This window comes from Herpailurus yagouaroundi, unplaced genomic scaffold, assembly GCF_014898765.1.
Source record: "Herpailurus yagouaroundi ecotype Mexico unplaced genomic scaffold, PumYag 164, whole genome shotgun sequence".
In the NCBI taxonomy this organism is placed as follows: Eukaryota; Metazoa; Chordata; class Mammalia; order Carnivora; family Felidae; genus Herpailurus; species Herpailurus yagouaroundi.
In genome coordinates, this window is record NW_024412405.1 from 46,421,382 (window position 1) to 46,436,944 (window position 15,563).

At 38.2% G+C, this 15,563-nt stretch overlaps 1 long non-coding RNA gene across 1 annotated transcript in view; it reads left to right on the top strand.

The window, feature by feature from the left end:
• Nucleotides 1-1,416: 1,416 nt before the first annotated feature.
• LOC121037967 (uncharacterized) overlaps nucleotides 1,417-15,563 on the top strand; it is an 18,736-nt gene continuing 4,589 nt past the window's right edge. Inside the window, exons 1-3 of the long non-coding RNA XR_005794087.1 lie at nucleotides 1,417-1,529; nucleotides 6,243-6,422; nucleotides 11,843-11,963. This is a non-coding gene — a long non-coding RNA (uncharacterized LOC121037967). The remainder of the gene's footprint in view (nucleotides 1,530-6,242; nucleotides 6,423-11,842; nucleotides 11,964-15,563) is intronic.

Genomic DNA, 15,563 nt, shown 5'->3' on the forward strand with positions numbered 1-15,563 from the left:
TGATCATCTTTTTGTCTCTAGTGCCTAGAACACTGCCTCTACCTTAGGAAAGAAACTCAATAAATATTTGCTGAGTGACTGAATGAGTAAATGAGACATCAGGGCAAATGTTAGTAACAATCACCCTAATACTGGTTGAGTTCTTTGAAGGCAAGAAATAGATAACAATCTTCTCTTAGTAGACTGACCAAAAATTATTAATTCATCTCTTATTCAGAGAAGGGGGCTTATACACCCTTCCCCAATAATTATGATTCCCATTGACAGATATCTATGGAACACAGAGAGATCACTCTTATATCTCTATTCTGTCTTTGCTATTTCCAATGTGAAAAGTATCACTCAATACAGAAAATACTAGATTGTCTATATGGATAGAGACTTGCAATCACTCTCTAAGTGACTTTCTTTTTTTTTTTCTCCCCCTTTTACTTTATTTATTTTTCAGAGAGGGAGCGAGCGTGAGCAGGGGAGGGGTAGAGACAGGGATAGAATTCCAAGCAGCCTCCATGCTGACAGTGCAGATCCCAGGGACTGTGAGATCATGACCCGAGCTGAAACGAAAAGTCAGACACTTACCAGGCTGAGACGCCCAGGAGCCCCCTAGTGATTTTCTAGGAGCAGATTAAATACATGAAAAAGTTGAAATTTCTAGTGGATGTAGTCATAACTACCTTAATATGCAAGGAAAAATAAGCTTTAATACTCATAATATCAATTATCAGATCATGAAGCACTAAAAATAAGCGTTGGCAAGGACACTGAGAATGACTCATTAAAACAAACAAAACAAGAATAAATCCTGCAAGGGAGAACTTCAAAATATTCTTGATGCTTGTGATTAGCTGAGCATACCGCTGTGTTGGCACAATGGGGTTGCTTTTAGTGAATTCCAATCCTGGAAAGATTCAAGAAGGTATTATAAAATTCTTAGCAGCTTAATATTAATAGAAGTTTTTAAACAGTGTTATGTTTAAATGTGTTGTCTTAAAATTTTCAGTGGGTAAGAAACATAAAGCGATTTATTATTAACATCGGTAGTCTGTGTGTCATGAGAGCCTGAGGCCCTGAATTGTAATTAACAGAACAGAATTAACTCTCATCCCCCCCCAAAAAAAGAGAAAAGAAAGAAAGCACAATAGGAGAATAAGAAAAAAGTCTAAAAACAACTGTAATAGACAAATAGCATTAACACCAGAAAGCCCAGAGACACTTAAAAGTGATGACAGCCCTTTAAAACAGTGGCAAGCAAATCTAACCATCTGTTTCCAGAAACAGAACTTAGCCAAAGGTGTTCCAGGCCTTTGTAGAATCATCAGTGAATCAAGTACACAATCTAATGTATCTATGGGCAACCAGAAAATATATAAATAGAATAGTACATTTTGACATAGTTATGTCTTCAAAATCACTTATTAATGATATACCTTTGAAAATAAAGAAAAAATCATCCTCAAACTATATCAGAATCGGGCATTGTGAGGAATGTTATCACAGCATGCCAAGCTGTGAAAGAAATCCAATATTATGTAAGATAATCCATATAGTAATAACCTATTGGATTTATATTATAAGTAGGTATTTTATTTTATTATTTTTTTTATTAAAAAAAATTTTTTTTTCAACATTTATTGTTTTTTGGGGACAGAGAGAGACAGAGCATGAACAGGGGAGGGACAGAGAGAGAGGGAGACACAGAATCCGAAACAGGCTCCAGGCTCTGAGCCATCAGCCCAGAGCCTGACGCGGGGCTCGAACTCACGGACCGCGAGATCGTGACCTGGCTGAAGTTGGACGCTTAACCGACTGCGCCACCCAGGCGCCCCAAGTAGGTATTTTATAAACTTTTATATTAGTGGAGGCTGAGCGACTAGGTAATGTATTCAACCAAGGTGGCAACATTCTTAAATGGTAGGAAGAACAAATTTTTTAGGTGATATTATTTGACTTTAAAGTTCACGTTTTCAATGCAATATTTCATGATATCTTTGAAGAAAAAAGTGAAACTCCCAGATTCATACTAGTATCTGCAGAAAAATAATTTCTGAAGAATTAACATGATGTGATTTTTTTCGAATAAGATTACTTCCTTTTAGGATACTGATTATTTAGGAGATTAAAAGTGGGTGAAACCTTCCTCTTCCTTATCAAAGGAAATTCACAATATGCCTAGCTCCAGGAGGCATCTCTTAAATGAGATAAAACCAGTCATTAAAATCCCTTTTCCTTTTTTCCATATTTCAGAGAATTATTCCATGACAAAATGACTATTATTCATCTATACGTGGGTGCTAGGAGAGGACTTGTCTTTCAGGCTTAGAGGATAGCCTGGGCTTCTGTAGTGCAGAGCTTCTGAATGGCTTACCCATTTCCTACTCCTACTGAAAAATTGGGTCCCAAGAATGTTTCCTTGATGAATACTTTGGCAATTTCCAAACTGTGAGTTTTTTTCCTCTGGTTACATGATGTTAAATTACAGTGAAATCTACAAGCATTTCAAAGTACAAAGACTGCCAAGGCCTTTTCTGACACTCATTTCCTATCTACAATTACCCAACCCAAAATACATGAGGATAATACTATGAACTCTTCAGTATGGCCTTCTTTTCCTTAAAAATTTTTTTTAATGTTTATTTATTTCTGAGAGACAGAGTGCGAGTTGGGAAGGGGCGGAAAGAGAGCTAGACACAGAATCTGAAGCAGGCTCCAGGCTCTGGGCTGTCAGCACAGAGCCCCAACAGGGGGCTCAAACTCATGAACCGAAAGATAATGACCTGAGCCAAAGTCAGGCACTTAACTGACTGTGACACCCAGGTGCTCCTGATCTTCTTTTGAAATAAAATGAAAAGACCTAAGTGCTTATCTGTACTCAGTTTTTTTCACAACTTGAATTTACATTGCCAATATGAAATACTTCTTCTTGTCACTGATAACAAAACAGCCTGATTCTTAAACTGTGATATTTCTGGGTTGAAAATAGGGTTGTCCTCCTACCATTGGTAAGAACAACTTTTTAATCAACCATGATACTGTCAATAACGTATTAACCATGTCTTCCGCCGCCCCCCCCCCCCACCTCCTGTATTCTGATGCTTTGACATCTGGGGCCTTGCTGAAGCTGGAGGGATTAGAGATAGCAAACTGACCCAGAAGCATGCTTTTCAAGTGGCAAACCAAACAACCTGGAGTTCACACCCTCAACAACCTTCATTATCAGGCTCTCATACTCCAGGCCATTCCAGGGCCAGGTGGCAGACATCTATGCCCTAGAACCCTCTTGACCAACCCTGCTTCTTCCTCATGTGGACTTTTTTCTTGGGAACTATGACTATTGTCTTCGTATTTGTTGCTATTACCAAAGCTAAATAACAGGACCTTTAAAAAAAACATGTGCCTGAGGTATAATTGTATGGCAAGGGTTATAAAAACAAGGGTTTCTGAGAAGGAAGCAACATGTTAAAATTCCTCTAGTAGGTTTAAAAAATGTGGAAGATCCTGAAAATTGGAAACTGAGTGAACAAATATCAGGTGTGTAAGCCTTAAAATTCCAGAGGGATTTCAAGTTACTCTACTACATATATATTGTGTACCCATCTCTCCATTATTGTAGTTTTTTCTGATGTCTCCCTCTAGAGGCAGGAGTGGGTATGACAGTCCCATCCAGAGATAAGGTCACTTGCTGAGGTCTTAAGAGGCTAAAAATGAGTAAGGAAAGTAGAGCAGAAATGTAAATCAAGTTCTTGAGAAACATGAGTGTAGGGAGAGTCATCAAGTACCATCATCATCACCAGTCAGCCAGGATTTATGATTTTCTTTTTTTTTAATTTTTTTTTAAGAATCTTTATTTATTTTTGAGAGAGAAAAAGCAAGCAGAAGATGAATAGAGAGAGAGGAAGACACAGAATCCGAAGCAGGCTCCAGGCTCTGCACTGTCAGCACAGAGCCAGACATGGGGCTCAAACCCACAAACTGTGAGATCGTGACCTCAGTAGAAGTCAGATGCTTAACTGACTGAGCCACCCAGGCGCCCCTATGAAGGATTTTCTTAATGCTAAGCATAGTTAGGCATTAAACACATAAACATAAACATTACAAGGCCCCAATCTGAATAAGGGTTTGATCAGAGAAGCAGACCAAATGGGTGCTATAGCAAAAGGGAATTATTACAGGGATTAGACCTAACACAATTATGGGAGTTAATGAGTCTATACAAAGCTGTTGCTTTTTTGTCTAGCATTGGGACTGACATCATGACAGGTCAGCCTTGAATGTAACTTGGAGCTGAATAAAAATTAACTGGAATACACAAAGGTAAATAAAACTTACCTCTGTGTTTTACCCCATTGAGATGGTGCAGGCAAACCAGGTCCAAGGACCTAGATGGGAGTCCCACAGGTCCAGCCAAGAGGGTCCCTGGCTACTCAAAGTTAGAAATTAAACACAATTACCAGGACGTGGGAGCAGAGTTTATTGAAAATATAGAGAGAGTACAGGTACAGAGAGAGTGTCTGAGAGACTCGGAAAGAAAGGAGAGAGTCTCATCTTTGCTCAGGGTCCAGGCTTTTTATTAAGAACTTTGGTCTGGTATACATGTCCTCTTATGCATCTAGAAGCAAGTCAGAACAAAAATATGGGCCCAGGTGTCCTTCATAAGAAAATTGTTCCTTGGAATGAGAGGGTCTCGGCATCTACATATCTAGTGCCAGTGGTCTAGAATGTGCATATGATGGCTTTGTCCAGTCATTCTCACCTCATCCTTCCTTAGATCTTATCTATTGTGCTGGAAGACTCTAAAGATATCATTAACTCCTGTCTCTGACAAGGAGGACATACCCTATTTGCTCTATGAGACATGTGTAAAGTGGGGTACAGGTCCTAGCAAGAATAGAAACAGGAAAAGGAGCAAAAAAGCAGATTTTTCTGGAGTCCTTCAGTTCCCCTATCTCAGAATCTTGATAACGTAAATGACCTACAGAAGAAGCTGGCACTGTTCATCATTCACCACAGAACTATATGTACATCTGGTTCATGGCATAGAGAAATTAAAAGAGGAGATATTTAGGAAGCTGGTAGAGCTGCAGGCCTGGATACTGTCTTATGCCAGTTTCAGAATTAACAGAACAGAAACAACATGTGTGCTTTGCCAGTGTTAGGCACCTTATGCCAAATTCAGTGCCTAAAAAATCTTCTCATTCACTTCTTCTTCCAAATCTTGCACAAACTTCGATTGTGGCTGCCTCTAATCTGGATCTGCAAAGGGAAGGTGAGCTCCAACTTGGCTACATTGGCACAATAGAACACCACAAAAGTTGACCCTTTGTCAAGCTGGCATCTGTACATACTTCTTTTAGCCATACTTAGTCTCTCAGGAAAAAATAACAGCCAAGTGGTGCTTCTGCCTAAAATTATATAAGTTTCCCTTGTACAGTCAAAAACATACTAATTCTTTCTTAAAAAGGACACATTCTCTCTACCCACCTTGGGTGATGTTCTTTTCTAGATGAACCACACTGACCCTTTGATAGTTCATAACTTAAAAACTGAGATAGGAGATAACATAACACATCTTATGTCAGATTACAGGGGAATGGGAGAGGGGAAAATGCTAATTAATTAATTAATTAATGTGTTTACAAGTAGATTTATACCAGAATAGGAAGAAATATTAATAACTATTATAATCCTCAGTTCTGTAACTGTTCATGTGCTCCTAACTGCTATTTATAACTATCTTCATTGACTGACTAGCCATTCTACATAGCATTTCCTCTCAGCAATCACTTTGTTGGTCCTAATTTTTTGCCTGGTAGAGTGATCCAAACTTTGTTTCCTGAATGGTTTGGTCCATTATCAGTCCTGCCCTGAACAGAATTGTGGTTTCCCATTGCCTTTTATCATTTGTCATAGGCAATCCTCTCCATTGCCTTCTTAACCTCATTTATTTGCTAGTAGCTCTAATATCTCCAGGATAAAAGAATTATTCCCCACAGCCAGTACAATGGCCCTCTTGTTTGTCCATCAGTTCACTAACACAAGGAACCCAAATTGACTAAACAGCAACTTCAACTTCAAATTTTAATGGAACCCTTGATGTGAGCCCTGGCAGAGGCGTTCCTCTCTTGTGAACTAAAATGCCTAGATCAGAAAAACCCAAAGTCACAATTATTGTAAACAAAATTTTTGTCGGCAAATGACTGAGGCATAAAAGAGAAATAACTCCCGTTTCCATCTTTGTTTCTCAGACCTGTGAATACTGACGAGGATGAAACAACATCACATGTTAATCCCTGATTGAGTGATACTACATCCTAAGGAAATTGCCCAACCCCTCAAGATACTTCCAAGTGTGGTTGTATTTGAGTCTTCAAAATGTCATTTCACTATTCTCTCAGGACAACTGCTTCAGGATGATAGGGAACATGGTAAGATCAGTGAGTTCCATGAGTGTGATCCAACTGTCACACTTCACTTGCTTTAAAATTAGTTGTTTGGTCAAAAGCAGTGTTCAGTGGAATACCATGGTTATTAAGGCATTCTATAAATACATGAATGGGGTTCTGCCAAAAACATTGTGAACAGAGAATAAAAATCTGTATCTAGAATAAGTGCTTATCCAGTGATACTAACTCACTCTCCTTCCATGAGAAGTGTGTTCCAATGCAATCGACTTGCCACAAGGTGTAGATTAATGCTCAAAGAATCCTGTTTTTCCAGAGTATATTGGTCACTCATTGATGGTTGCTGCCAGACTGGTCGTTAGGAGTGTAAGATCACATTACTGATCCCATAAATAATACCCCTGCCAACACAGCCACTTGTGACTGTGATGGAACAATCTGACTAATACTGACAAAAATGGTTATCTTCTCCACAAAACTATTAAAATACCTTTAATCTTAGATTACCTTTTGGTGAACATTTACATGGGTCACCAGTATTTTTATATTCTCTGCCCATTTTTTTGTAGCTGTTTGTTTTTTGGTTTTCAAAGTATATTTATTTATTTTGGGAGAGAGAGAGAGCAAGTGGGGCATGGGCAAAGAGAGAGGAAGAGAGAATCCCAAGCAGGCTCCACACTGTCAGTGCAGAGCCCAATGTGGGGCTCGATCCCAAGAACCGTGAGATCATGACCTGAGCCAAAATCAAGAGTTGGAGGCTTAACTGACTGAGCCACCCAGGCGCCCCATATTCTCTGCCCCTTTGTAAAGATTTTCCCACATACCTTTACTCCAGAACTTATTGTACCAATTTTCCAGACCAGTTATTTGAAAGACTCTGGTCATTTAGCAAAACCATTATTCACTGCCTATAAATCACTGTAGATCCCTGAGTCTGAACATCTCACATTTCAGACAAAATGAACAGCCAAATGCATTGCTCAATGGTCTGCCCACTAAAAGAATTTTCCAATTTTCCTTCACAATGATCCTTCAAGGACACCCTGGAATGGGGCTGTATTTTTGTATTCATCTATTTTATGTAGTTTTACCATATCATATAGAACCACCTATCAACCAGATTCATTCTTTTGCCTTAGTCAAATTTTCATAGGGAACTCCCTATGAGGTCAAAGAAGCAGACTGAAAGGGAGGAGGAGAAACAGCAGGGGTACGAGACATAGACATCTAACCCAAAATATTCATGGGACTTTTTTATGCCTTCAGGATATACTTGGACCTAAAATTTTATAGACCAGGTCACTTGTTAATGGAGCACTGCTGTGCATACCATTGAACATCATGGTTTTATAAGACAGGTACACTCCACAGTTTATTATGACTCCACAGTTTTATTATGACTCTGCCTAATTCAATGGCAGAAATTCCATCTTCAAGGGTGGCTTACAAAAAATATCCATCCCAGAGTTCTTCATAAAAACTAGAGCTCCCCTCACAAACATACTTCTCACTCCCTTTAGTAGGAGCAGTGTCCTTCAGATCATCCTGCGGACAGAGTTTGGAATTGGTGGACCAGGCTTTACATGATAAATTCCCTGTATCAATCCAATCTCCCCTAAAAATGTGGATGCCTTCTTTTATAGTATACTAGCCAGATTGTAGAATTTAAACTTCATTTAGTGTAATCCACATTTGGGTCCAGGTTTTATAGTCTTACTGAAAGAATACTCATAGGATCAAGCAAGAAGCAAAGACAAAGGTCAAAGTAAAAGTTGAAGGGAACAAATTGAGCTAATAGTCAGATGATGCCTGCAGTTGTGTACATGTTTTAAAGAAAAAGGGTTAGGATTTTCTAGGCCATAACCCTAATTTTTGAATGGATAAACGACCCTGTGGTTCCTTAATACCCACACAAGACCTCAGCAATATCACAAAAGTTTAAATTTGTTTTCATATACACATGCTTACAACGTCAGTCCCACATTCCAATGACCTGCTGTGTCAAGTCAACTGAAACTATGGACTTCCAAATGTCTTTGAGGAAATACTAGATTCATTTTTCAACAACTTAGTTAAATACACAAGATAAAAGAATGATCATAGGAAGCCCCTTTTCACCATAGGAAAATGATATCATGCATCAATACTACTGACCAGTAGAGATAAGAAAGCTTGGCCTGATTCCACTCTAAGGTTGAAACGAGGAGGTCTGCTCTTTCTCTGCTGCTCTACATACAGCTAGGTGGGGCGCCTGGGTGGCTCCGTTGGTTAAGGTCCAACTTCAGCTGAGGTCATGCTCATGCTTTGTGGGTCGGAGCCCCACATCAGGCTCTGTGCTGACAGCTCAGAGGCTGGAGCCTGCTTCAGATTCTGTGTCTCCCTCTCTCTCTGCCCCTCCCCTGCTAGTGCTCTGTCTCTCTGTCTCTCCAAAATAAATAAATGTTAAAAAAGTTTAAAAATACAGCTAGGAAATAGACAACGAGTTTAATTTTCTGTCTTGGCCTAGAAATGCTCTCCATTGCTTCCAGCTTTTGTCGTCTCTTCTGATCCTGAGTTCCATGTTCTGGTTTCCACAGCTATGTTTTGGTTAGTTGTGCCAGTACTTTCTCAGCTGACTTGTTTTTTTCATCTCATATAAGAGAGAGTTGATGGTCTTTCCCAAACCCTCTGCCATAAGAAGCAGTTTCAGACATTATAAACTCTCATTAACTTTAAAAACCTACAATTACAAAGGATAGCAACTAGATCTGTGATAAAATAGAATGGTACAAAAAAACTATCTGGGTCCTCTGCAGAAATCATTCCTACTCCTGGTGAGACAGTCATGAGAAATCCTTGATTCCTCAGTCTAATAAATAAGTAAGGAGAATTATAGGTAATTTTTTACTACTTCATAGCAATATAATATGGTAGTATAGTTATTTATATGATATACTGACCACATGCTTGATCAAGGACTACTCTTTCTGGAAGACAGTCACCTGCTTTGTTAGGCTATTAAGGTTTTCAGTTAAGTATACAAAGAAGTTTCTTTTTATATGCATAACATGCTATTTTCTCTAGCTATAGCCAGAGTATGGTGCTACATACTGTGCATGTGGACACTCCTCCTTCATATTATCTATTTCCGTATATCACTATGCGTGAACACTTGTTTTTATAAGGACCACTGGAGAAGATGAGAAAGTGGTAGAAGAGGGGGCTGGACATCCATATTCTACTCAGCTTGCACTTGGAACTGGATTTGAGTTCCTTGTTCTGGATTTAATCATCATCTGATTAGAGGGGTCAGTACCAAATTGTGACAGTATTTTGTTTTCATAAGGCACTGTCACATTGTGGAGCATATAGAGAGGCTAAGTGAACTCTTTTCTATAAAAAGATTGTGAAACTCTAGGGACAAGCAGGTGACCCAATGTAAGAGCTATTCTTCCATCCCAGACACAGCATCCAGCACAGCTCTGATTATGGAGTGTCTGTGACTTTGGGAACAGTAGAAGATGGCATCCATGACAAAGATATTGACTTGTTCTTGCTTCAGACCATTGTTGACAGCGGCAAAGGCAAGTTTCCTGCACTTGGTAGGTAGGAATAGGATACTGACAAGGCAGGTCAGAGCGGAAGGGAAGGAGAATGAGGTTACCACATAGGTAGAGCAAGTGGCAGACTTTTCATTACAGGTTCTTATCAAATGTGCTCTTGGAAATGTCTCTGGAATGTTGATTCTTTGTTGAGTTTCACAAAGATCCCACCAGTATGACCAATTATGGCTGGAACCCTTAAAAATGTAAACACAAAAGCAACGCTGTGTAAATCATGGAAATAAAAAGCACAGCATAGAGAATATAGTCCATGATATTGTAATAGTAATATTAGAATAGTGTTGTAAAGTGACAGATTCTAGCGACGCTTGTGGTGAGAACAGCATAAGGTACAGAGATGCTGAATTGCTACGCTGTATACCTAAAACTAATGTAACATTGTGTGCCAATAATGCTCCAAGGAAAAAATTTAAAAAAATAGAAAGTAAATTTGACTTCATTTGTCTGCATAGACTTTAAGGCCAGGAATGGTAAACAAAACCAAAACCAAAGGACCTTTCCAAATAGGGACAAGGTTATTTGAGGAGGCAGAAAAGTAAGTGGGGACTCTCATTCTCTTCATATTTATTTTATTTTTGAAAAAAAATTTTTTTTCAACGTTTTTATTTATTTTTGGGACAGAGAGAGACACGGAGCATGAACGGGGGAGGGGCAGAGAGAGAGGGGGAGACACAGAATCGGAAACAGGCTCCAGGCTCTAAGCCATCAGCCCAGAGCCTGACGCAGGGCTCGAACTCCCGGACCGCGAGATCGTGACCTGGCTGAAGTCAGACGCTTAACCGACTGCGCCACCAAGGCGCCCCTCTTCATATTTATTTTAAAATGATTTTTTTTTTGTTGTATTCCACAAACATTTTCATTTTTGATTTAAAAATACATTGGGGAACTTGAATTCATGGAGAATTTCTTTGTTAAAATTGTCTCCACTACAAGTAGCAAAAGTAGGAATGCGGATTATTTGAAAATGCATTTTTTAAAAGCTTGATGCTTTTATTTTAAGCAATTCCATTCAGATTTGTGTGTTGAATCTACTTTTCATTTGATTGATTTGATTGATTTCTATGAACTGCACTATGGCTGAGAGGTTATTATGTATGGAATTTGGCACTGCTGAGATTAAAAAAGTAATCACAGGTTGTACATTATTTCTAAGAAATTGATGGTATCACACTGTTATTTACTTCAGATTTCTTCAAGGACCTTTCTTTGTTTGATTACATACCTTCCAATTAAAACGCAGGACAGAAAAATAATTCTGTCTTAAAGTAGGCATGTTTAATATGGTTTGATACATATTGAAGTCATTTCAAAAGGGAAACTTGTTCATATCAAGTAAATTAAGCACCAAGTAACTCCTGTCGCTATGTACTTTCTGTACTTTCTCGCTACGTACTTTGGCAGACTAGGAGGTGAAATGGACTTGGTAGTTTATCTGCATTGGTCCCAGCCACTACTAGCTCTTTCAAAATCCAGAACGTGGCCTCAAATTGGGACAAAATCCTTCACTAGAATGATGTCCTTCAAAATAGTCTGTTGCTATCACTGTTATCATTAAAAAGTAAAATTCATTTATTTTTTTAAAAGAATACCTGATTTTTTCTTTAAATGCGTTTTGCTGATCAGAACATATACCCCTCATAAAAATTTATGGACGTACATGGAAAACTAACTCCAAGATGCTGCCGTACTTTTGCACATGAGCAGACTGCTGGCAGCTAATCTCCCTGATTATGCAAAGATGGAATTATAGCGAGAATTACTGACAGGCTGGTACGTTTGGATTTCCCACTTCAAAAGTGGTGAATTGTTTCCTTTATGTTCTGTGACAAATGACCTACCTAGCTACTTGGCCATGCAGAGAAGCTTGGAATGATCACAGAAGCTGACAGGGCCGCTGATACTGTGGAAGGCTGGCTGCAAAAAAGTAATGTCTGCTAAAAACAGGTCCTTCCAGTATAATCAGGTAAATATTCTTTGAGTTACAAAATGTTCTATGAGCTGACTCTTAAAATTACTATCAAGTGTAGGAATACATTTAAAAGAACACTCAAACTTTGTTTACACTATTTAGAACAAATTCAGAAATAATATATGGTCAACTATAGCAATGTATATGTGTGTGTGTGTATTTGTGCATGTATGTGTATATACACAAACATCTGTATATAATATATGCACATATAAGCATATATATGTGTGTGCATATGTGGTGACTAAGAACAGAGAACTGAAATGAAAACGTCAAATGTGAGCTTCGATCTTTGATTTAGGAATATATACAATATTTATTAATAGATTGTCAGGAGACTTCAATTATTTCCTCAAATTTTACAATATACTGTTAAGTGTATATGTAGTGAGCTATTTATGTAAGGATTGATATTTTTAGACTATAATTATCTATTAGACTTTTTGATACCAGAGTCATCTTTCTTCTAGGAAAGCGTGTCTAGATCAGGGTTTGAATTTATTGAATGTTCTACAAAATAAAAGAAATTAGGAAAGCATCTTGACGGGGCAAGACGGTCAAGAGAGAGATTTTAGGATGGTAGGGTCCTGAGCACAGTTGTCCTAACAAAAGGTGTAACAAAGCCTAACAAATATGAAGCAGTGTTCACAACTAAATGTGTAGACAAAATGAAAGCCCAAACACTGGCCATGTGCTCAAAGAAAGCAGAGCTTCCAGGAGCATGAGAAAGAAACTCAAATGATTGATTGATTGATTGTGACTGAAACCCAGCTTCATAAATAGAAACTTCGTGTCAGGAAGCATCTAACTATAGTATAGAACAGCCATGGGAGAATAGGACTGTTCTTTCTGATCAAGGATTTCAGATTGTTTCTATCAATCAGAACTATCTGAAGAAAAGGGCGCCTGGGTGGGTCAGTTGGTTAAGTGTCTGGCTCTTGATTTCAGTTCAGGCCATGATCTCATAGTGTCATGGGTTCCAGTCCTGTGGTCAATGAACAGAGCCTACTTTGGATTCTCTTTCTCCCTCCATCTCTCTCTGCCCCTCCTGCTCACACTCTCTGTCTCTCTCTCTCTCTCAAAAAAGGTTTTTTTTCTGAAGAAATCTTACTCAGATTGATTAGATTGCCCTTCTGGTGCAGGGAGATCAAAGGTCCTTTACATTCTACAGATGTGCAGATAAAGTAAGTTGCTCGGTTCGACCAGAAATTCTTGGAAAGTCCTAGAGACCACACATAGCGGTGAGAAAAGTCTGTCAATGATTCGTTACTGATCCATGATGCTAGCACCTGTCCTTTGAGGAAACACAATATCATTTCCTCTAATATACAAATGATACAATGCAAGTTTAAAATGGCAAAATGTTTAAGGTCACAGTTAGAAATAGGATGTAAATTAAGCCTTTTTAATTCCAAGTTAAACATTCCTTCCATTAGGCCAGACTGATGTGTAATATAAAGGACCATCTCATTCCTTTCTCCATTTCTCTATCCTTCACTTCATTGCCTTCCTGTTTTTCCAAAACTCCTGTCAACTTCCAATTCTCTCTCTGTTTCTTTTATGAAAATCAAACTTTGACATTTTATTCTACACTCTGTATGCCAACAGAAATTTAGTTATTTAGGCACTTCAGGATAATATTAGGTATTATTCCTCTAGTCAGGAGTTTGTGAAGTTGAAATTATATCTCTCACTGGCCCTATGCAAATGAATGTGGTCAATTGTCTGGATTTATATCTATATTTCTTGATCTCTGATTGTGTAACACAACTCACTTTTGAAATGCACAAAGAGTTTTTTTTAATTGTAATTATCTTTTAAAAATTGAAGGTGCTTAGCCTTCTTTAGTACCAATCATCATACTATCATCTATGTCTGAAAAAGTCTTTGAGTTTCTTCCAATTAGGAAATCGTTTCTCTGGTGAAAATTCTTTGGGAGCTTCTACTCTTAAAACTATTATGACCCTGTGCAATAGCTGAGTGTTAGCATTTACTGAGTAATTCAATCATGTGACAACTGTGATGAACTTCCTATGTACATCTGTCCTCCGGTCAAGTGGAGCAGAGGCTGCCCAACACAACTCTTCCCACCGCAATCCACTCCTCACTTGATTCTACCTGAAAATAAACCCAATGCTTACGTCAGAAAATCTTGTTTATTTAACCCCTTTAAGTCCTCAGGTTGTAGTTTTCAAATGAGAAGAAATTCAAACCACGAAAGGAGCTTATTCAAAATTACAAGTTGTGTTTTCCTCAACTTGTAGGATTTGTTCCCTTTTGCCCACACACAGCAACTCTGGCAATTTAACGTGTTGATAAATCATTTATTCCATGTGCTACTTATCTAAAAAGCAGGTCGTGTTAAGAAAATAGAAGCTATATGACAACCCTCTACACTTTAGCTGATGAGTTGCTGAAAAATATTCACACAGTTAAGCACAATGTTAAAATCTAAAGATTTCTGGTATCACTATCACATCACATCTTGTTCTATCTCAGTAAGTCACCTCACATTTTACCTCAGAGAGAAAACTGAAAATATCAGATTCTCACTTCTCTCTCAATCAACTTACTTATATTTATAGCATCATTTCCTCCTTATCAGAAGTATAAACAAAGTTTTTCTCTCTTTGTTCAAGGTGTTTCCTATATTTATCTAGATCTATTTTACAACCTTCTCCTCAGACTTGCTTTTGAAACTACATTCTTGCTCCCATGCTTTCAAATCTTCTTTCTCTCCCAAGTATTTTTCTTCAGTACATAAATGATGTAAATACTCTGTTTTGAAATTTAAAAAGTAATTTTATTTTATATTTTTAAATATAATTTATTGTAACACCCAATGCTCATCACCCATTTTCCCTCTCCGCACCCCCACCACCCGTCCACCCTCAGTTTGTTCTCTGTTTTTAAGAGTCTCTTGTGCTTTGCTTCCCTCCCTCTCAGTTTGTAACTATTTCTTTTTTTCCCCTTCCCTTCCCCTATGGTCTTCTGTTAAGTTTCTCAAGATCCACATATGAGTGAAAACTTATGATATCTATCCTTCTCTGACTGACTTATTTCACTCAGCACAAAGAGTCTATCATTCTAAAACAAGACACAAGCTGCACGAGAATAAACCCACTCTTTTTCTGTGTGGCAAAAGTAGATACTTATCTCAAAGTATTTATTTCCCTTGTTTTTCCTGAACTTGTGAGTGTTTTGCCATTTTATTTTCCCATGTTATATTCTCTCTTTTTAATTTATTTTTATTTTTTAAAGTTTATTTATTTAATTTTTGAGAGAGAGAGAGAGAGAGAGAGAGCGAGCAGGGGAGAGGCAGAGAGAGAGGGAGAGAGAGAGAATCCCAGGCAGGCTCAGAGCCTGATCCTGGGCTCAATCTCATGAACCAGAGAGATCATGACCTGCGCCAAAATCAGGAGTCAGACACCTAATTGACTGAGCTACCTAGGCACCCCTATTCTTTTCTTCTTCTTCTTCTCCTCCTCCTCCTCCTCCTTCTCTTTCTCCTCCTTCTCCTTCTCCTTCTCCTCCTCCTCCTCCTTCAATTTTATTTTATTTTATTTTATTTTATTTTATTTTATTTTATTTTAT